The sequence below is a fragment of the Tursiops truncatus genome, chromosome 13, assembly GCF_011762595.2.
Source record: "Tursiops truncatus isolate mTurTru1 chromosome 13, mTurTru1.mat.Y, whole genome shotgun sequence".
Classification (NCBI taxonomy): Eukaryota; Metazoa; Chordata; class Mammalia; order Artiodactyla; family Delphinidae; genus Tursiops; species Tursiops truncatus.
This window is the reverse complement of record NC_047046.1, coordinates 41,690,352-41,710,493: the sequence shown is the minus strand read 5'-3', so window position 1 is coordinate 41,710,493 and position 20,142 is coordinate 41,690,352.

The window sequence follows — 20,142 nt, the reverse complement described above, 5'->3', positions numbered from 1 at the left end:
GTGAATTCTTAACCACTGTGCCACCAGGGAAGCCCCAACGCTTGTAACTTCTTAAGGGATAAAAGCATTAGGAGCATCTTTTGTTCTAATATTTAGTCTTTGACCCCAGTTCCTTATCCCTAAATCCCTTAGAATTTACTGGGTGATAGGAGTGTCTTTTGTTCTAATGAGGTAACTCTTGGTGGGCTCCCGAATGGTTTCAGGATGGGGGCTGGTCACCAGAAAGACCAAGTCATGATTAGAAGCTTGGAACTTTCAGCCCCATCCCCTGTCCTTTGGAAGGGGAGAGGGGCTGGTCACAGTTAATAATCCCATCATGCCTACGGGATGAAGCCTCCATAAAAATCCAAAAATACGGGGTTTAAAGAGCTTCTGGGTTGGTGAATGCATCCATATACCAGGTGGGTGGCACATCCCAGCTCCACTGGGACAGAAGCTCCTGTGCTTGGGACCCTTCCAGACTTTGCCCCATGTATCTCTTCACCTGGCTGTTCATCTATATTATTTATCATATCCTTTATTATATAATGGATTGGTAAATGTATGTAAATGTTTCCCTGAGTTCTGTGGGCTGTTCTAGTGCATGATTACATCCAAGGGGGCATGGTCACAGGAAATGACGATTTGTAACCAAGTCGGAAAGAAATTGTGGGTAACCAGGGTACCTACTACTTGTGATTGGGTCTGAAGCTGGGGGAGGCTCATGGGACTGAGCCCTACATTAACTCCTGTTAATGTTGGAATTGAATTGATTTGTAAGACATCCAGCTGGTGTCAAGAGAATTGCATGATGTGTGGAAAACCCACACATCTGGTGTCAGAAGTGTTGTGAGTGTGGTCTTAATGTGTGGGTAAAGAAGAAACATGGTAGGATTTTTCCAACTCAGTCTTTTAAGCCATGAAAATGAAACCTGGAAGTACACAGTTTATATTATTTCAAACCCACTGCCTCACTCCAAGTAATAACATGCCACACTTTCAAAAACTGAGATTCTAGAGAGTCTGTCTAGCTAAGTTTGTAAACTCTAGAACAAAACTGTCTTAAGTTTAAATCTCAGCTACTTCTAGTGATATCACCTTTCAGTGCCACAATTTCTTCATCTGTAAAATGGAGGTGAAAACTTAACCCTCCTCTTGGGGTTATGAGCATAACACAAAATAGACTATGAAATGCAGTTAGAACAATGCTTGGGATTATTATTGTACAGTTATTATCAATGAAGACTGGTTGAGACTGGTTCTCTTTGAGAAACAAAGTTTGCCCAAAAGACCTAGTATTTGCCCGTGGAAAGGTTGCCCATGGAAATGAGGTCACAACCTGGAATCACTCAGAGGGTGACAGTAGGACAGAGAATTAAGGTTAGATTTTGTGTATGTGTCTGTAGGTATTGAGGTAGCTCAGTTCTCTGAGAAGAGCCAGATGTGTCTCCGTCAGATTAAACTGATGGAACCAGGAAGTATGATCGAATAGGGAGGAAAGCAGAAGTTGGAACTTAGGCACAGAGTTGCCAAGCTCTGTGTGCTCACAGATTTCATCTGTTCCTGAGGCTTCTGTTGGGTCTGGCTGGGTGGTCAGTAAACGTGGCCCAGCATGGCCTTCTCTGAGCTCTCCGGGGTGAGGACTCCAAATTGAAGAGCACACATCTTTCACATCCCAGGGCCATTATATAATTATGTTACTTCTTACGTGCAGAACAAAATGACATTGATCTTTTAAGGTCAAACCTGCTCAACCAAAGTGAAATAGAAGTTTAGGTACATGCTGGGCCACCCATTCAGAGAATTCAGGCCGCAGTGGTTTTTACTGCCTGAATTATGTATTGGAGCTGCTTAGTCAGCCCTAAATTCATGAGATGTTACCTAATCTTTCACTTGTCTTTGTCTGTGGGGTATTTGCTTGCTGATTGATTATATATTTCATTTTAGGGTTTATTTGTTAAGATGATTACTTAATATTTGCATTTGCTAGGCAGCTTCAGCACTTCAGACCATTCCCTGTCAACCCAATGTGTTATTTAATTTACACTTTTCCAGGAAGAATATTTGGTTATGCTTTGCTGGTCACACACCTAACCCCTTCAGTTATTCCTCAGTTATTCCTCCTGGTGATGGTTATGGTTATTTCCCAATTCACTTCTCACCCTTCCCGGGGTTTGTCTGAAGGTTCAGTTTAAAATATTTCTTTATATGTATGTAACAGTGTATAAATATATACATTCTTAACTCATATTTTGGGGAGGAAGGTTAAGGGATAAAACCCAACCCCACCAAAGTCAATGCACCAACACGTTTGATGACCATGATGTTGCTTTTCCTGCAGTTAATGCCTCACTAGGAAGGGCAGCAAATTGTTACTCCTTCACTGTTGATTCCTTTGCAATGAGATGAAAATGGAGGGCTTAGAGCTGAGTAAAAACAAAGCACATAACCTAAGGCAAGTCACGAAGAGGCAATTTCAGAGCTGTAGAAATTGTAGCTGAGGCCAAAAGAGATGATTTCTAAGGCTTAGGACTGTTATTGGTCTCTTGCCATGTTAATAGCCTGCTTAAAAGCCAAGACCAAGAAAGGGGGTAATGTCACTTTAACCAAACCAGTAAGGAAGGCTCCCAGGCTTAGCACTGGCCAAATGTAAAGCAGAAAGCCTAGCAAAAAATAATTGAAGCCCCTGCGAAATATTTCAATTTTTTTTTATTGATTGAAGGCAATTATCCCTTAATTGCATATTTAAATGAGGTATTAGGAGGTTTAACTAAGCAATGCCTCTTAATTGCTGTTGCACACTAGGTGTCACAGATTGTGTTTATTTCATATGTTAATTAAAGAGAAAGGGGTATTTTATTTTATTGACTACAAGGTTCTCTAAGGCTGTGTTGTTTAGGACAAAGTATGTCTCAGGTGTTTATCGCACGCTGGGTATTAATATCATCATTAGCGAGATGTTAAAGTTTTTTAATGAAGAGGTGCGTCTCCATTTTATGTGTTTTCAGCCAGAGAGGCATCCCTTAAGTGGGGGAGGGAGAAAAGCCCCAAATCCCACGGAAACAATGATCTTTATGAAAGAAATATTGAGCCCCTTCCTCGACAACAGTAAAGCAAAGTGCAGGTCCCCATATAAACAGGAAAAACACCACCAAATTATTGAAGAATTAGGATCGTTACATGAAATCCTAATGGCTGTAGGTGCTGTTTGTGTTACAAGCAGTGGTTCATGTATTTTGCAAGTTGCTGCATGATTCTGTGATAGTGCATGTTGACAATAGAATAAGGTAGAGATCTTTTATTTAAAAACTTACATTTCGGGCTTCCCTGGTGGCGCAGTGGTTGAGAGTTCGCCTGCCGATGTAGGGGACACGGGTTCGTGCCCCGGTCCGGGAAGATGCCACATGCCGCGGAGCGGCTGGGCCCGTGCGCCATGGCCGCTGAGCCTGCGCGTCCGGAGCCTGTGCTCCACAACAGGAGAGGCCACAACAGTGAGAGGCCCGTGTACTGCAAAACAAACAAACAAAAAAAACTTACATTTCCCCCTTTAAACAATATTTCAAATTCCTAGTGAGAAAGGTGTTTGTAGACCTGAGCATTTGGTTGAGGTTTGATATCCTATGGTATGGAGTGGGGCAGTAAGCAAGGGTTAAGCATCATTTTCTAGTTTGCTTCCTTTCTTCACAGTGTAATACAATGATCACAATTTTTTTAAAAATTGCTATTTAAAGCTCTCTTAGACTGACGCAGATGCCTCCTCAGAAGATAAAGAAAATACAGAATGCATCAAAAAAGTGGGTGGATGGGAAGGCCTTACTGTAGAAACTCCTTGAAACTTCAAAATCTATTAAGAGTAAAAGTTCATAGCAAATAATAACAAAAGTATCATTTAATTGATTTTCTCCATCTCAGAACAAGAGATCCAAGAAAATAATATGTAATATTGCTATTGCCCATTCATTTATTTATTCACTTATTCATTCACTTGACAAGTATTTATTGACTCTCTAGGGTGTGGTCTGGAGTGGAAGTATGATGATGGGCAAGAAACACAATATCCCAGTCGGTGGAGCTTGCAGTTTGTCAGAGGACAGAGACATAAGACAATCACCCATATAATGCTATTGTTTCAAACAGTAAAGGGTCAGTGTGGGGTACCATAAAGCATCTTTTGGGAAGGTTGGCCTCCTTTGGAGGGGTGGATGGGTAAGAAGCAGTGATATTCCTACATTTAGACTGTGACTTAAAGACCTGGTGGTTGTGGATGGATTATCAGGACATCCTAACACCATGCAAACATTTCTGAACAAAGTTATTGTCTCCAAAAAAACCTCAATGACAACTGTATTATTTATTAAGCTTTATATAGGTTTTAATGATTTTCCTCAATCTGTAGAAATAGTATTGTATATTCTGTTGAAATGCTTTGATATGTATCTGAGTCTGGAACTGATAAAAACTTAACCAGTGGCTATTTTGTAGGCTATAGATGATGTGCATATCTTTCTGTCATAGTCTGTAAACAAGCAAGGTTCAAACAGTTGAAAAGCTTCAAGCAGTTGAAGAGGGGAAAATTCTGCAAGAGAAAACTCCTGTCTTGCCTTTAAGAAAAATTTTTGGAAGGGTAAAATGCTTTGTGTTATGAAGAATAGTTCTAATTTACTGGCTCATGAGCTTATGAGTGGAATTTGCTTCAGTCCTTATCTGTATGTTACAGCAATGGCACCCACATATGATAAGTCTTCACTGGCAGAAATTTGAAAAAGTAATTCCAATGCAGTGAATATAAAAAAGTGCTATCAAGGAAAAATATATTTTCTTCCCTGGAATAGAAACCATTATTTAAACTGTTAGATGCCTCAGGGTTCTATTCATACAAAATCCATCCCTGCAGTCAAAACATATTCTTTTCCAAAGATTTCATATGTGTGTGTGTGTGTGTGTGTGTCTGTGTGTGTGTGTGTGTGTTTGCTATATTTCTGTAACCAAGACCAAATACTCATAAAAGGAAATAATCAAATAATCATTTTACTTCAGTACAGGTCTTGGGAGGGCCACAGATTCTCAAATAAAAATAGCTACAATGATTTTGGTATTTTGAAGTGGATAATTTTGTACTCAAAGACTGATTTTGGGCTGAGCATCTGTAAGTGTCTCTGTGCAGATTTTTACCCCCAACAGAATGCCTACCTATCCACAAAGAATAAACTAAAGCTCAAAAGAGAACCACATAGTGTAATCTGTCATACCTCTTTTGCTTTGTAAAGAATGGGCATGAAGGGGTTTGGGAAAAAAAAAAAAAAAGGCTAAACTGACAGGGAAAATAATTCAGATAGCTCTTCCCAACTCAAGGGGATTACCTATCTGTTAGATGGTGAGAAACAGATCAATATCAAAGTTTTCTAAATTTCATCTTTGGTCATGGATGTAGGGTTTAAGCTTATAGGTTGAACCTGAAGAACTTATTTTAAGCTTATATAATTTGGGGGGGGGGTTGTATAAAAACAGTGCATAAATAGCTTACTTTTGTAAAATTTACAAAAACATATACGATTTTGTTAGCACAGTGCTGGGGAGCCTCCTCTGACCTTGGAAGAAGCTGCAGGTGGGGGCCCCTGAAGCTAAGCATCATTGCTTTCTTGGTAAATCCACTTCTGTTCTGCTTATCTCTGTACACATATTCCTCTTGTTACACAAAAGTCCTCTAATGTGCTTGGTGTAGAATGGCTTACATTTTCAGCGTCTGAAATTAGGAAAATTTTCCTAGGGAAATAAAATGAACATGCTAAAGTGTGTATCACAGGAGATTAGAATGTTATAATATAGAACTGGATCCTTTAGTGTTTACTAAGATTTTATGTTATAACTTGGAATGACAATAACATTAATGATGTAATCGTGACCAATTCAAATGCAAATGATGAATGAATTCTACATTTGAAGATGTTCTTAGATAACCAGTTAAGGAAAAAAGACATTTTGAATATGTTGTACTTTGTACACTCCATTCTAAGAACATCTTGGTTATTGCCAACCAGTACCGTCTCTGGGCAATTTTGGAATCTAAGTAACCCCAAGCTAAGCTTAGGTACAATTGACTGCACAACCCATGATATCAAGGGTCTTCCTCTTCTTTTTTTTTTTAACCTTTTATTTTCTATTGGGAGTATAGTTGATTAACAATGTTGTGTTAGTTTCAGGTGTATAGCAAAGTGATTCAATTATACATATACATGTATCTATTATTTTTAAAATTCTTTTCCCATTTAGGTTGTTACATACTATTGAGCAGAGTTCCCTGTGCTATACAGTCGGTTCTTGTTGATTATCCATTTTAAATATAGCAGTCAAGGGTCTTCTTAAATAGAGAGGGCTGGAAACTTTCTTGACTTGGCAGGGCAATGGGAAGAGGGTAGTATATTCAAGGGACAGAGTCAAACATTAACCCACACACGAGCAATTTGGAAAAGAGATTCTAGTGTGTGTTGTCTATGATGATGGTAAGCCTACAAGAATTCCCAATTATCTACCGATATGGTCACAGAGAAGGTGTACAGGTAACCAACTTGCTTTATAGCCTCAGAATTTCCATTCTCAAGGGCAAGGACATGTTCTAAACTAAGAGGTCAGTTTTCCATCTAAATTTTTCATGGCCTAATGAATGAATGAAAACATGCATTCATTCATCCACTGGGAATGCCTTGATGAGCAAAACTGATAAGGTTTTGCTCATTATGGCAAAACCTTTATGTGTCAAATACAAACTCTAATGACTATTGAGTAATAAGCTATGATAAATGGCATGAAAGAAAAGTGCTGAGTGCTATAAGAGTATTTAACAGGGAAACCTAATTGAATCTGGGGTGAGGGGTTAAGATTTTTGTGTTTGTGGTAGGCCCCTTCAGAAAGTTCCATTTTTTTGTTTTTTAATTCATTAATTATTTTATTTTTTGGCTGCCTTGGATCTTCGTTGCTGCATGTGGGCTCGCTTTGCAGCAAGTAGGGGCTGCTCTTCGTTGCGGTGCGTGGGCTTCTCGTTGTGCTGGCTTCCCTTGTTGTGGAGCACAGGCTCTCGGCACGCGGGCTTCAGTAGCTGTGGCGTGTGGCCTCAGTAGTTGTGGCTTGCGGGCTCTAGAGTGTAGGCTCAGTAGCTGTGGTGCACTGGCTTAGTTACTCCGCGACATGTGGGATCTTCCCGGACCAGGGCTTGAACCCGTGTCCCCTGCATTGGCAGGCGGATTCTTAACCACTGCACCATCAGGGAAGCCCAAAATTTCCATTTTTAAGTGTCTTCTCCCATGAGTCATCATAAAAGGAACAGATTTGAGATCTCTACGGTCCTGCTCAATTTATGCCCGGAGAGCATGAGCACACTTAGAGACTTGAGCTAGAAATGTCCTGGGAATTGAGGCTTTTATAGAGATTTTGAGCATTTTGAGGTTTAGCTACATCAGAACTACCCTAGGCTAGCTGTCTGGGAGCTTTGCAAGAGGAAGGCGATCGGCAGTTAGAGGAATTGACCCCAAGGGACCAGACATTGTTCTGGAAGTCGGGTATTTCCAATCTGAAAGCAGGTGTGTGTGGAAAATGCCAGTTAGAGCAATACATCCTCTCTATGTTTTCACTCCTCAGACAAGTTTCAGCTAGCAATTGGGGCCATGATCTGGACAGCGTGAATGAGTTTTATTTTTATTTTTATTTTTATTTTTTTACCCCTGTGGGCATTAGCTCTTGAAAGCAAGCTCTGAGAATTAGAAGTAGAAAAACCCTGACCACTGAAAGTGAATTGCTTTGGGGCCTTGAGCCATTCATACTCATTTAAAAGGGCTTCTTTCCATTTTGAAGCTCTGCCATCCTCAGTGTACTGACTTTTGTCCCCAGAGGGGCACCACGACCTCACACAGCAGCAGCCAATAGAACGTTGGTGAAAGACATATCATTATAATACGTGTTCCTTGAGAGCAAGACTTTGAAGGTTGGCTTCCTTGCTGTGTGTCCTCTGTGCCTGGAACAGTGCCTGGCACCTGGTGGGTGCTTAATATTTATTTGTAGAATGAATAAGTTACTCTTTGGTTTGGTGCTATTTCATTCTAGAACAAAACTTACGGAATTCAAAGGTCTGTAGCTCTTCTTGGCCAAGAGCAGTATCGTGACTCTAATGATATAGTCCATGTCCAGCTCTGGGGAGAAAAAAAACTCTTCTCAGCAATGTAATAAGGACAGTATCACTTACTATACACACTACTTCCTGAGGCTTTTCAAAATGGTTATTTATTTAAGAAAGTATTATGTAAGCAAAGGAAAGATTGATATTTATCAAGGATTAACAATAATGATATGTATAACTTCAATTAAAAATGAGTGAGTAACAAAACAGGAAAAAAATACAGTGTTCTAAAATATAGTCCATTGTAGGAGTAGTTTTAGTGAATGAGCTGGAAATGTTAATCAAATGTCTCCCTTAATTAATCGAATTAGCTTGGTTAAGAATATAGACCCCATTTTAAAAGGCCAAATGATCCATAGATTTCTTAAAATGTTGCAGAAACTAGAGTTCAGGGGTGCGATGGGTTAGTTTTATTGCATTTAAAATTTACAGTTTTCAAGGTCACAGCTACATTTCTTTTTCTTTCTTTTCTATTTTTAAACTTAAAACAAATGAACTTTATCTTACAATTCTGGAGGTCAGAAGTCTGAAAAGGGTCTTAAGAGGGTGAAGGAAATTGTCAGGACTGTATGCCTTCTGAGGCTACAGGGGAGATGCCATTCCTTGCCTTTTTCCAGCTTTCAGAGTCTGCCCACATTCCTAGGCTCATGGCCCCCTTCCAGCAATTGTGTCACTTCTACTTCTACTTTGGTCATCTTCTTCTCTGACTCTTTGTCTTCCTCTTCTAAGGACCATTGCGCCCATTGGGATAATCCAGGATAATGTTCCCATCTCAAGATCCTTAATCACATCTATAATCTCCTTTTTGCCATGTAAGGTAACAAGTTTACAGTTTCAGAGATTAAGATGTAAACATATTTGTGGGATCATTATTCTAGCTAACACATCAAGCAAAATTTTAAAAATAAACTAATATAGCAATATTAATGTCATAAGAAAGAGTTTAGTGCAGACACAATTGGGATGAATAGAGATATGGCATAGTAATAAATGAAATATTCCACCAATTAGATAAAACAATCAAAAACTCATATACACTTAACAGCATATCCTTAAAAGCAGAAAAGAAAAACTGACAGAATTATAAGCATAAATGGACAAATCTGTGGAAGATTTTAACACACTTCTATCAGAATCTGATAGGTAAAGCACATAAAAAAATTGTAAGGGTGGGGTTGCTTTGGACAACATAGTTACATATATTATTTTTAAAAAGTTTTTCAAAATTATTTTTCACTATATTTTCTTAAGTTGACAAAAATAAAAAGGTATCTCCCCCACAATTTTACTGAGATATAATTGACATATGACATTTTGTATCTTTAACTTTGTAGTAACAATGTGTTGATTTGATACCTTTATATATTATAATACAATTACCATCACAGTGTTAGCTAACACCTCCATCACATCCTATGATTACCATTTCTTTTTTGTGGTAAGAACATTTAACATTTCCTCTGTTAGCAACTTTCAGGTATATAGTACAGTATAGTTATCTATAATCACAAGGCTGTGCATTAGATCCCCAGACTTATTCATCTTCTAACTAGAAGTTTACACTCTTTGACCAACATCTCACCATTCCCTAGCCCCTGGTAACTACCATTCTACTTTCTGTTTCCATGAGTTTGACTTTTTTAGATTCCACATATAGGTAATATCATACAGTATTTATCTTTCTCTGTCTGACTTATCTCACTTAGCATAATGTCCTCAAGTTCCTTCCATGTTGCTGAAAATGACAAAATGTCCTTCTTGTTCATGGCTGAATATCATTCATATCTAAATCTATCTATCTATCTATCTCTCTCTCATCTTTTTTATCCATTCATCCATAGATACTTAGGTTGTTTCCATATCTTGGCTATTGTGAATTATGCTGCAATAAATATGGGAGTGCAGATATCTCTTCAATATCCTGTTTTCATTTTCTTTGGATATACACCAAGAAGTGGAATTGCTGGATCATATGGTAGTTCTACTTTTAATTTTTGAGAAACCTCCATACTGTTTTCCATAGTGGCTATGTCAATTTGCCTTCCCACTAACAATGCACAAAGTTTCCCTTTTCTTTACATCCTTGCCAACACTTGTTATCTCTTGTCTTTTTGATAATAGCTACTCTAACCACATCTCATTGTGGTTTTGATTTGTATTTCCTTGATAATTAGCCATGTTGAACATCTTTTCATGTACCTGTTGGCTATTTGTATATATTCTTTGGAAAAATGGATGAATTAAAAAATAAGACCTAACTATACAGTGTCTATAAGAGACTCACTTACACTTTAAGGACACCCATATGCTCAGAGTGAAGGGATAGAGAAAGATATTTTATGCAAGTGGAAACCAAAAGGGAGCAGAGGTAGCTATGCTTATGTAAGTCAAAATAGACTTTAAGTCAAGAATAGTAACAAGACACAAATAAGGTCATTATATAATAATAAAGGGGTCAACTCATCAAGAAGACATAACAATCACAAATATATATGCACTCAACATCAGAGCACCTAAATATGTTAAGCAAATACTAACATAACCAAAGCGAGAAATAAACAACAATACAATAACAGTAGGAGACTTCAGTACCCTACTTTCAGCAATGGATTGATCATCCAGAAAGAAAATCAAGAACAAGGAAACAGTGGACTTGAACCATACTTTAGACCTAGTGGAAATAGCAGACATATGTAGGACATTTTATCCAACAACAGTAGAATATACATTCTTCTCAAGCATGCATGGAATATTCTCCTGGATAGATCAAATGATAGGCCACAAAACAAGTCTTAGCAAATTGAAGAAGATTGAAATAATAATCACATATCTTTTCCAACCACAATGGTATAAAACTACAAATCAACAACAAGAAGAAAACTGGAAAATCTACAAATATGTAGAAATTAAACAACACACTTCTGGACAACCAGTGGGTCAAAGAAGAAATCAAAAGGGAAGTAAAAAGGTATCTTGATACAGTTACATTTCTAAATGGAATGGTTGCTTAGCTTTTACATTGTGATTTTTATGCATTTTATCAGAGAACTGGAATGCTCATCTGTGTGCAGATAAAATTAGCTATCTTTCATGTTTTGTTCACTGAAAATAAAGATTAATATTTAATTTGTATTAATAAATTATTTTATTAATGTTAATCAATTAACTATTTAGCTTTTAAGAGATGTTGAATAATTAGGAAAATGGAAATGTAAATCAAACCCAAAATGAGATACCACTTCACATATAACAGGATGACTAAAATTTAAAAAGACAGATAATAAAAAGTACTGGAGAGAATGTGAAAAAATTGAAGCCTTTGGATAGTCCAGCTAGTGGGAATGTAAAATGGTGCAGCCACTTTGGAAAACAGTTTGGAACTTCTTTTAAATACAGTTACCATATAACCCAGTAATGCTACTCCCAGCCTCATGAGAAAGGCAAACATGCATACACACAAAAACTTGTATAAGTATTCATAGCAGCACTATTCAAAATAGCTAAAAAAGGGAAAGAACCTAAATGTCCATCAACTGATGAATGGATAACCAAAATTTGGTATATCCATACAATGGAGTATTAGCTGGCCAAAAAAAGTGTGAAGTATTGCTTCGCGGGCGGAGACTGTGGGTGGCTGAGGGGGAAAGCTTCGGAGCCGCGGAGGAGAGCGCAGCCACAGGGGTGCGGAGGGCAAAGCGGAGAGATTCCCGCACAGAGGATGGGTGCCGACCGGCACTCATCAGCCCGAGAGGCTTGTCTGCTCACCAGCTGGGGCAGGTGGGGCTGGGAGCTGAGGCTCGGGCTTCGGTGGGAACGCAGGGAGAGGACTGGGGTTGGCGGCGTGAACACAGCCTGCAGGGGGTTAGTGCACCACGGCTAGCCGGGAGGGAGTCCGGGGAAAAGTCTGGACCTGCCGAAGAGGCAAGAGACTTTTACTTCCCTCTTTGTTTCCTGGTGTGCAAGGAGAGGGGATTAAGAGTGCTGCTTAGAGGAGCTCCAGAGACGGGCGCGAGCCGCGGCCAAAAGTGCGGACCCCAGAGACAGGCATGAGACACTACGGCTGCTGCTGCCGCCACCAAGAAGCCTGTGTGTGAGCACGGGTCACTATCCACACCCCCCTTCCGGGGAGCCTGTACAGCGCGCCACTGCCAGGGTCCTGTGATCCAGGGACAACTTCCCTGGGAGAACGCACGGCGCGCCTCAGGCTGGTACAACGTCATGCCGGCCTCTGCCGCCGCAGGCTCGCCCCACACTCCGTACCCCTCCCTCCCCCCGGCCTGAGTGAGCCAGAGTCCCCGAAGCAGCTGCTCCTTTAACCCTGTCCTGTATGAGCGAAGAACAGACGCCCTCCGTCGACCTACACGCAGAGGCGGGGCCAAATCCAAAGCTGAGCCCCTGGGAGCTGTGAGAACAAAGAAGAGAAAGGGAAATCTCTCCCAGCAGGCTAAGAAGCAGCGGATTAAAGCTCCACAATCAACTTGATGTACCCTGCATCTGTGGAATACATGAATAGACAACGAATCATCCCAAATTGAGGAGGTGGACTTTGAGAGCAAGATTTATGATTTTTTCCCCCATTTCCTCTTTTTGTGAGTATGTGTATGCTTGGTTCTGTGTGAGATTTTGTCTGTATAGCTTTGCTTCCACCATTTGTCCTAGGGTTCTATCCGTCTGTTGTTTTTTTTCTTCTTTTTCTTCTTCTTTAAAAAAATTTTTTTCTTAATAATTATTTTTTATTTTAATAACTTTATTTTATTTTATCTTCTTTCTTTCTTTCCTTCCTTCCTTCCTTCCTCCCTCCCTCCCTTCTTTCCTTCCTTCCTTCCTTCCTTCCTTTCTTTCTTTCTTTCTCGCTTTCTACTTTTTCTCCCTTTTATTCTGAGCTGTGTGGATGAAAGGCTTTTGGTGCTGCAGCCAGGAGTCAGTGCTGTGCCTCTGAGATGGAAGAGCCAACTTCAGGACACTGGTCCACAAGAGACCTCCCAGCTCCACATAATATCAAACGGCGAAAATCTCTCAGAGATCTCCATCTCAATACCAGCACCCAGCTTCACTCAACGACCAGCAAGCTACAGTACTGGACACCCTATGCTAAACAACTAGCAAGACACAAACACAACCCCACCCATTGGCAGAGAGGCTGCCTAAAATCATAATACGTCCACAGACACCCCAAAACACACCACCAGACGTGGACCTGCCCACCAGAAAGACAAGATCCAGCCTCATCCATCAGAACACAGGCACTAGTCCCCTCCACCTGGAAGCCTACACAACCCACTGAACCAACTTTAGCCACTGGGGACAGACACCAAAAACAACGGGAACTACGAACCTACAGCCTACAAAAAGGAGACCCCAAACACAGTAAGTTAAGCAAAATGAGAAGACAGAAAAACACACAGCAGATGAAGGAGCAAGATAAAAACCCACCAGACCTAACAAATGAAGAGGAAATAGGCAGTCTACCTGAAAAAGAATTCAGAATAATGCTAGTAAAGAGGATCCAAAATCTTGGAAATGGAATAGACAAAATGCAAGAAACAATTAACAAGGACCTAAAAGAACTAAAGATGAAACAAGCAACGATAAACAACACAATAAATGAAATTATAAATACTCTAGATGGGATCGATAGCAGAATAACTGAGGCAGAAGAACGGATGAGTGACCTGGAAGATAAAATAGTGGAAATAACTACTGCAGAGCAGAATAAAGACAAAAGAATGAAAAGAACTGAGGACAGTCTCAGAGACCACTGGGACAGCATTAAACGCACCAACATTCGAATTATAGGGGTTTCAGAAGAAGAAGAGAAAAAGAAAGGGCCTGAGAAAATATTTGAAGAGATTATAGTTGAATCAAACTTCCCTAATATGGGAAAGGAAATAGTTAATCAAGTCCAGGAAGCACAGAGAGTCCCATACAGGATAAATCCAAGGAGAAATACACCAAGACACATATTGATCAAACTGTCAAAAATTAAATACAAAGAAAGTATATTAAAAGCAGCAAGGGAAAAACAACAAATAACACACAAGGGAATCCCCATAAGGTTAACAGCTGATCTTTCAGCAGAAACTCTGCAAGCCAGAAGGGACTGGCAGGACATATTTAAAGTGATGAAGGAGAAAAACCTGCAACCAAGATTACTCTACCCAGCAAGGCTCTCATTCAGATTCGATGGAGAAATTAAAACCTTTACAGACAAGCAAAAGCTGAGAGAGTTCAGCACCACCAAAACAGTTTTACAACAAATGCTAAAGGAACTTCTCTAGGCAAGAATCACAAGAGAAGGAAAGACCCACAATAACGAACCCAAAACAATTAAGAAAATGGGAATAGGAACATACATATCGATAATTACCTTAAATGTAAACGGACTAAATGCTCCCACCAAAAGACACAGATTGGCTGAATGGATAGAAAAACAAGACCCATATATATGCTGTCTACAAGAGACCCACTTCAGACCTAGAGACACATACAGACTGAAAGTAAGGGGCTGGAGAAAGATACTCCATGCAAATGGAAACCAAAAGAAAGCTGGAGTAGCAATTCTCATATCACACAAAACAGACTTTAAAAATAAAGACTATTAGAAGAGACAAAGAAGGACACCACATAATGATCAAGGGATCGATCCAAGAAGAAGATATAACAATTGTAAATATTTATGCACCCAACATAGGAGCACCTCAATACATAAGGCAAATGCTAACAGCCATAAAAAGGGAAATCGACAGTAACACATTCATAGTAGGGGACTTAAACACCCCACTTTCACCATGGACAGATTATCCAAAATGAAAATAAATAAGGAAACACAAGCTTTAAATGATACATTAAACAAGATGGACTTAATTGATATTTATAGGACATTCCATCCAAAAACAACAGAATCCACATTTTTCTCAAGTGCTCATGGAACATTCTCCAGGATAGATCATATCCTGTGTCACAAATCAAGCCTTGGTAAACTTAAGAAAATTGAAATTGTATCAAGTATCTTTCTGACCACAACGCTATGAGACTAGATATCAATTACAGGAAAAGATCTGTAAAAAATACACATGGAGGCTAAACAATACACTACTTAATAACGAAGTGATCACTGAAGAAATCAAAGAGGAAATAAAAAAATACTTAGAAACAAATGACAATGGAGACACGACGACCCAAAACCAATGGGATGCAGCAAAAGCAGTTCTGAGAGGGAAGTTTATAGCAATACAATCCTACCTTAAGAAACAGGAAACATCTTGAATAAACAGCCTAACCTTGCACCTAAAGCAATTAGAGAAAGAAGAACAAAAAAACCCCAAAGTTAGCAGAAGGAAAGAAATCATAAAGATCAGAGCAGAAATAAATGAAAAAGAAATGAAGGAAACGATAGCAAAGATCAGTAAAACTAAAAGCTGGTTCTTTGAGAAGATAAACAAAATTGATAAACCATTAGCCAGACTCATCAGGAAAAAAAGGGAGAAGACTGAAATCAATAGAATTAGAAATGAAAAAGGAGAAGTAACAACTGACACTGCAGAAATACAAAAGAACCTGAGAGATTACTACAAGCAACTCTATGCCAATAAAATGGACAATATGGAAGAAATGGACAAATTCTTAGAAATGCACAACCTGCCAAGACTGAATCAAGAAGAAATAGAAAATATGAACAGACCAATCACAAGCACTGAAATTGAAACTGTGATTAAAAATCTTCCAGAAAACAAAAGCCCAGTACCAGATGGCTTCACAGGTGAATTCTATCAAATATTTAGAGAAGAGCTAACAGCTATCCTTCTCAAACTCTTCCAAAATATAGCAGAGGGAAGACCACTCCCAAACTCATTCTACGAGGCCACCATCACCCTGATACCAAAACCAGACAAGGATGTCACAAAGAAAGAAAACTACAGGCCAATATCACTGATTAACATAGATGCAAAAATCCTCAACAAAATACTAGCAAACAGAATCCAACAACACATTAAAAGGATCATACACCATGATCAAGTGGGGTTTATTCCAGTAACGCAAGGATTCTTCAATATACGCAAATCGATCAACATGATACACCATATTAACAAACTGAAGGAGAAAAACCATATGATCATCTCAATAGATGCAGAGAAGGCTTTCGACAAAATTCAACACCCATTTATGATAAAAACCCTGCAGAAAGTAGGCATAGAGGGAACATTCCTCAACATAATAAAGGCCATATATGACAAACCCACAGCCAACATCGTCCTCAATGGTGAAAAACTGAAAGCACTTCCACTAAGATCAGGAACAAGACAAGGTTGCCCACTCTCACCACTCTTATTCAACATAGCTTTGGAAGTTTTAGGCACAGCAATCAGAGAAGAAAAGGAAATAAAAGGAATCCGAATCGGAAAAGAAGAAGTAAAGCTGTCACTGTTTGCAAATGGCATGATACTATTCATAGAGAATCCTAATGATGCTACCAGAAAACTAGTAGAGCTAATCAATGAATTTGGTAAAGTAGCAGGATACAAAATTAATGCACAGAAATCTCTGGCATTCCTATACACTAATGATGAAAAATCTGAAAGTGAAATCAAGAAAACACTCCCATTTACCATTGCAACAAAAAGAATAAAATATCTAGGAATAAACCTACCTAAGGAGACAAAAGACCTCTATGCAGAAAATTATAAGACACTAATAAAAGAAATTAAAGATGATACAAATAGATGGAGAGAGATATACCATGTTCTTGGATTGGAAGAATCAATATTGTGAAAATGACTCTGCTACCCAAAGCAATCTACAGATTCAATGCAATCCCTATCAAACTACCACTGGCATTTTTCACAGAACTAGAACAAAAAATTTCACAATTTGTATGGAAACACAAAAAAACCCCGAATAGCCAAAGCAATCTTGAGAACGAAAAATGGAGCTGGAGGAATCAGGCTCCCTGACTTCAGACTATACTACAAAGCTACCGTAATCAAGGAGGTATGGTACTGGCACAGAAACAGAAAGATAGATCAGTGGAACAGGTTAGAAAGCCCAGAAATAAACCCACGCACATATGGTCACCTTATCTTTAATAAAGGAGGCAGGAATATACAGTGGAGAAAGGACAGCCTCTTCAATAAGTGGTGCTGGGAAAGCTGGACAGGTACATGTAAAATTATGAGATTAGATCACTCCCTAAGACCATACACAAAAATGAGCTCAAAACGGATTAAAGACCTAAATGTAAGGCCAGACACTATAAAACTCTTAGAGGAAAACATAGGCAGAACACTCTATGACATAAATCACAGCAAGTTCCTTTTTGACCCACCTCCTAGAGAAATGGAAATAAAAATAAAAATAAACAAATGGAACCTAATGAAACTTCAAAGCTTTTGCACAGGAAAGGAAACCATAAACAAGACGAAAAGACAACCCTCAGAATGGGAGAAAATATTTGCAAGTGTAGCAACTGACAAAGGATTAATCTCCAAAATTTATAAGCAGCTCATGCAGCTCAATAACAAAAAAACAAACAACCCAATCCAAAAATGGGCAGAAGACCTAAATAAACATTTCTCCAAAAAAGATATACAGACTGCCAACAAACACATGAAAGAATGCTCAACGTCATTAATCATTAGAGAAATGCAAATCAAAACTCCAATGAGATATCATCTCACACCAGTCAGAATGGCCATCATCAAAAAATCTAGAAACAATAAATGCTGGAGAGGGTGTGGAGAAAAGGGAACACTCTTGCAGTGCTGGTGGGAATGTGAATTGGTACATCCACTATGGAGAACAGTATGGAGGTTCCTTAAAAAACTGCAAATAGAACTACCATATGACCCAGCAATCCCACTACTGGGCATATACCCTGAGAAAACCATAATTCAAAAAGAGTCATGTACCACAATGTTCATTGCAGCTCTATTTACAGTAGCCCAGAGATGGAAACAACCTAAGTGCCCATCATCGGATGATTGGATAAAGAAGATGTGGCACATATATACAATGGAATATTATTCAGCCATAAAAAGAAACAAAATTGAGTTATTTGTAGTGAGGTGGATGGACCTAGAGTCTGTCATACAGAGTGAAGTAAGTCAGAAAGAGAAAGACAAATACCATATGCTAACACATATATATGGCATTTAAGAAAAAAAAAGTCATGAAGAACCTAGGGGTAAGACATGAATAAAGACACAGACCTAGTAGAGAATGGAATTGAGGATATGGTGAGGGGGAAGGGTAACCTGTGGCAAAGCGACAGAGTGGCATGGACATATATACACTACCAAACATAAAATAGATAGCTAGTCGGTAGCAGCCACATAGCACAGGGTGATCAGCTCGGTGGTTTGTGACCACCTAGAGGGGTAGGATAGGGAGGGTAGGAGGGAGGGAGACGCAAGAGGGAAGTGATATGGGAACATATGTATATGTATAACTGATTCACTTTGTTATAAAGCAGAAACTAACACACCACTGTAAAGCAATTATACTCCAATAAAGATGTAAAAAAAAAAAAAGGTGAAGTATTGATGTGTACTACAACATGGATGAACCTTGAAAACATGATAAGTGAAAGAAGCAAACACCAAAAGCCACATATTTTATGATTCCCCTTATATGAAATGTCCAGAATAGGCAAATCCATTGAGACAGAGAGTCGATTAGTGATTGTCAGAGGATGGGGACCAGGGAAATGGGGACTGACTGCTAATGGGTATGGGTTTCTTTTTCAGGTGATGGAAATGTTCTAAGATTAGCTAGTGATGATGATTGCATAGCTCTGTGAATATACTAGAAATCATTAAATTATACATGTTTGAAGAGTGAATTTTATGGTATGTGAATTGTATCTTAATAAAGCTGTCATAAAAAAAGATGATGGAACTTCTTATCTGTTTCTAGAGTGCAAACTGCTCTTAAAAATATTATAGAGGGCTTCCCTGGTGACGCAATGGTTGAGAGTCTGCCTGCCGATGCAGGGGACATGGGTTCGTGCCCCGGTCCAGGAGGATCCCACATGCCGCGGAGCGGCTGCACCCGTGAGCCATGGCCACTGACCCTGTGCGTCCGGAGCCTGTGCTCCGCAATGCGAGGGGCCGCAACAGTGAGAGCCCTGCGTACCGCAAAAAAAAAAAAAAAAAAAAAAAAAGGTTATAGAGACTTTTATCCCTACTTTTCTCTTCACTGCCGTCTCAGCACCTCATTCCTTAGCTCTGCTGTTTACATCCCACAGTTCATAGGGAAAGAGAGAAGGGAGAAAACTAAGGAAGGAGGAAAAAATATGGAGCTCTTCTAGACAATATCTTCTTGCCTCAAAATAAAGTGGCTGAAATTATACGATAGCAAAAAAAGAATTAAAGACATATTTCTACTACATTAAAAAACTGAGTATGATGGCTTCCTTTGATGTAGAGAAAAATATCAGAACTAAACAAAATAAAATAAAATGAGTATAATTTAAACTTTACTAGTGTTTAACATATCATGCAATAGTACTACTTACATATAATTTATACATAAATGTACATGTGCCAGGGTTCATGCTTACAAACTTTTTCTTCATAAAGTTGTACAGTCAAAAAAGTTAATAAAAAGTTTGGAGACCACCATCTAGTCCATGGCACTGTAGGAAACAATAGCTTTTCAAGGTTAAGCACATAGACTTGGTCTGACAGCCTGAGTTCAAGTGCAGCCTATTCTCTTTAAATCACTGCTTACTTCAGTGTGTCTGTCAACATTCAATCAGGAAAAGACCAGGTAGTTCAATAGAGGGCATTTAACTTGGAGAACTAAGTCCAAAGGTGTTGGAAGGAATAATAAGTTCAAGAAGAAATAGAGAGGCAACCCCAAGATTTGTAACACCAGGAAGCTGCTACTTCTGTCAGGGCTAGAGGGACAAAGGATGGGGAAGGTTTTAACAGAGACTAGGAGCCACTGGGATTGAGGACTCAGAAGAGAGGGACTGTCCAGCAAGAGCTGGAACCATT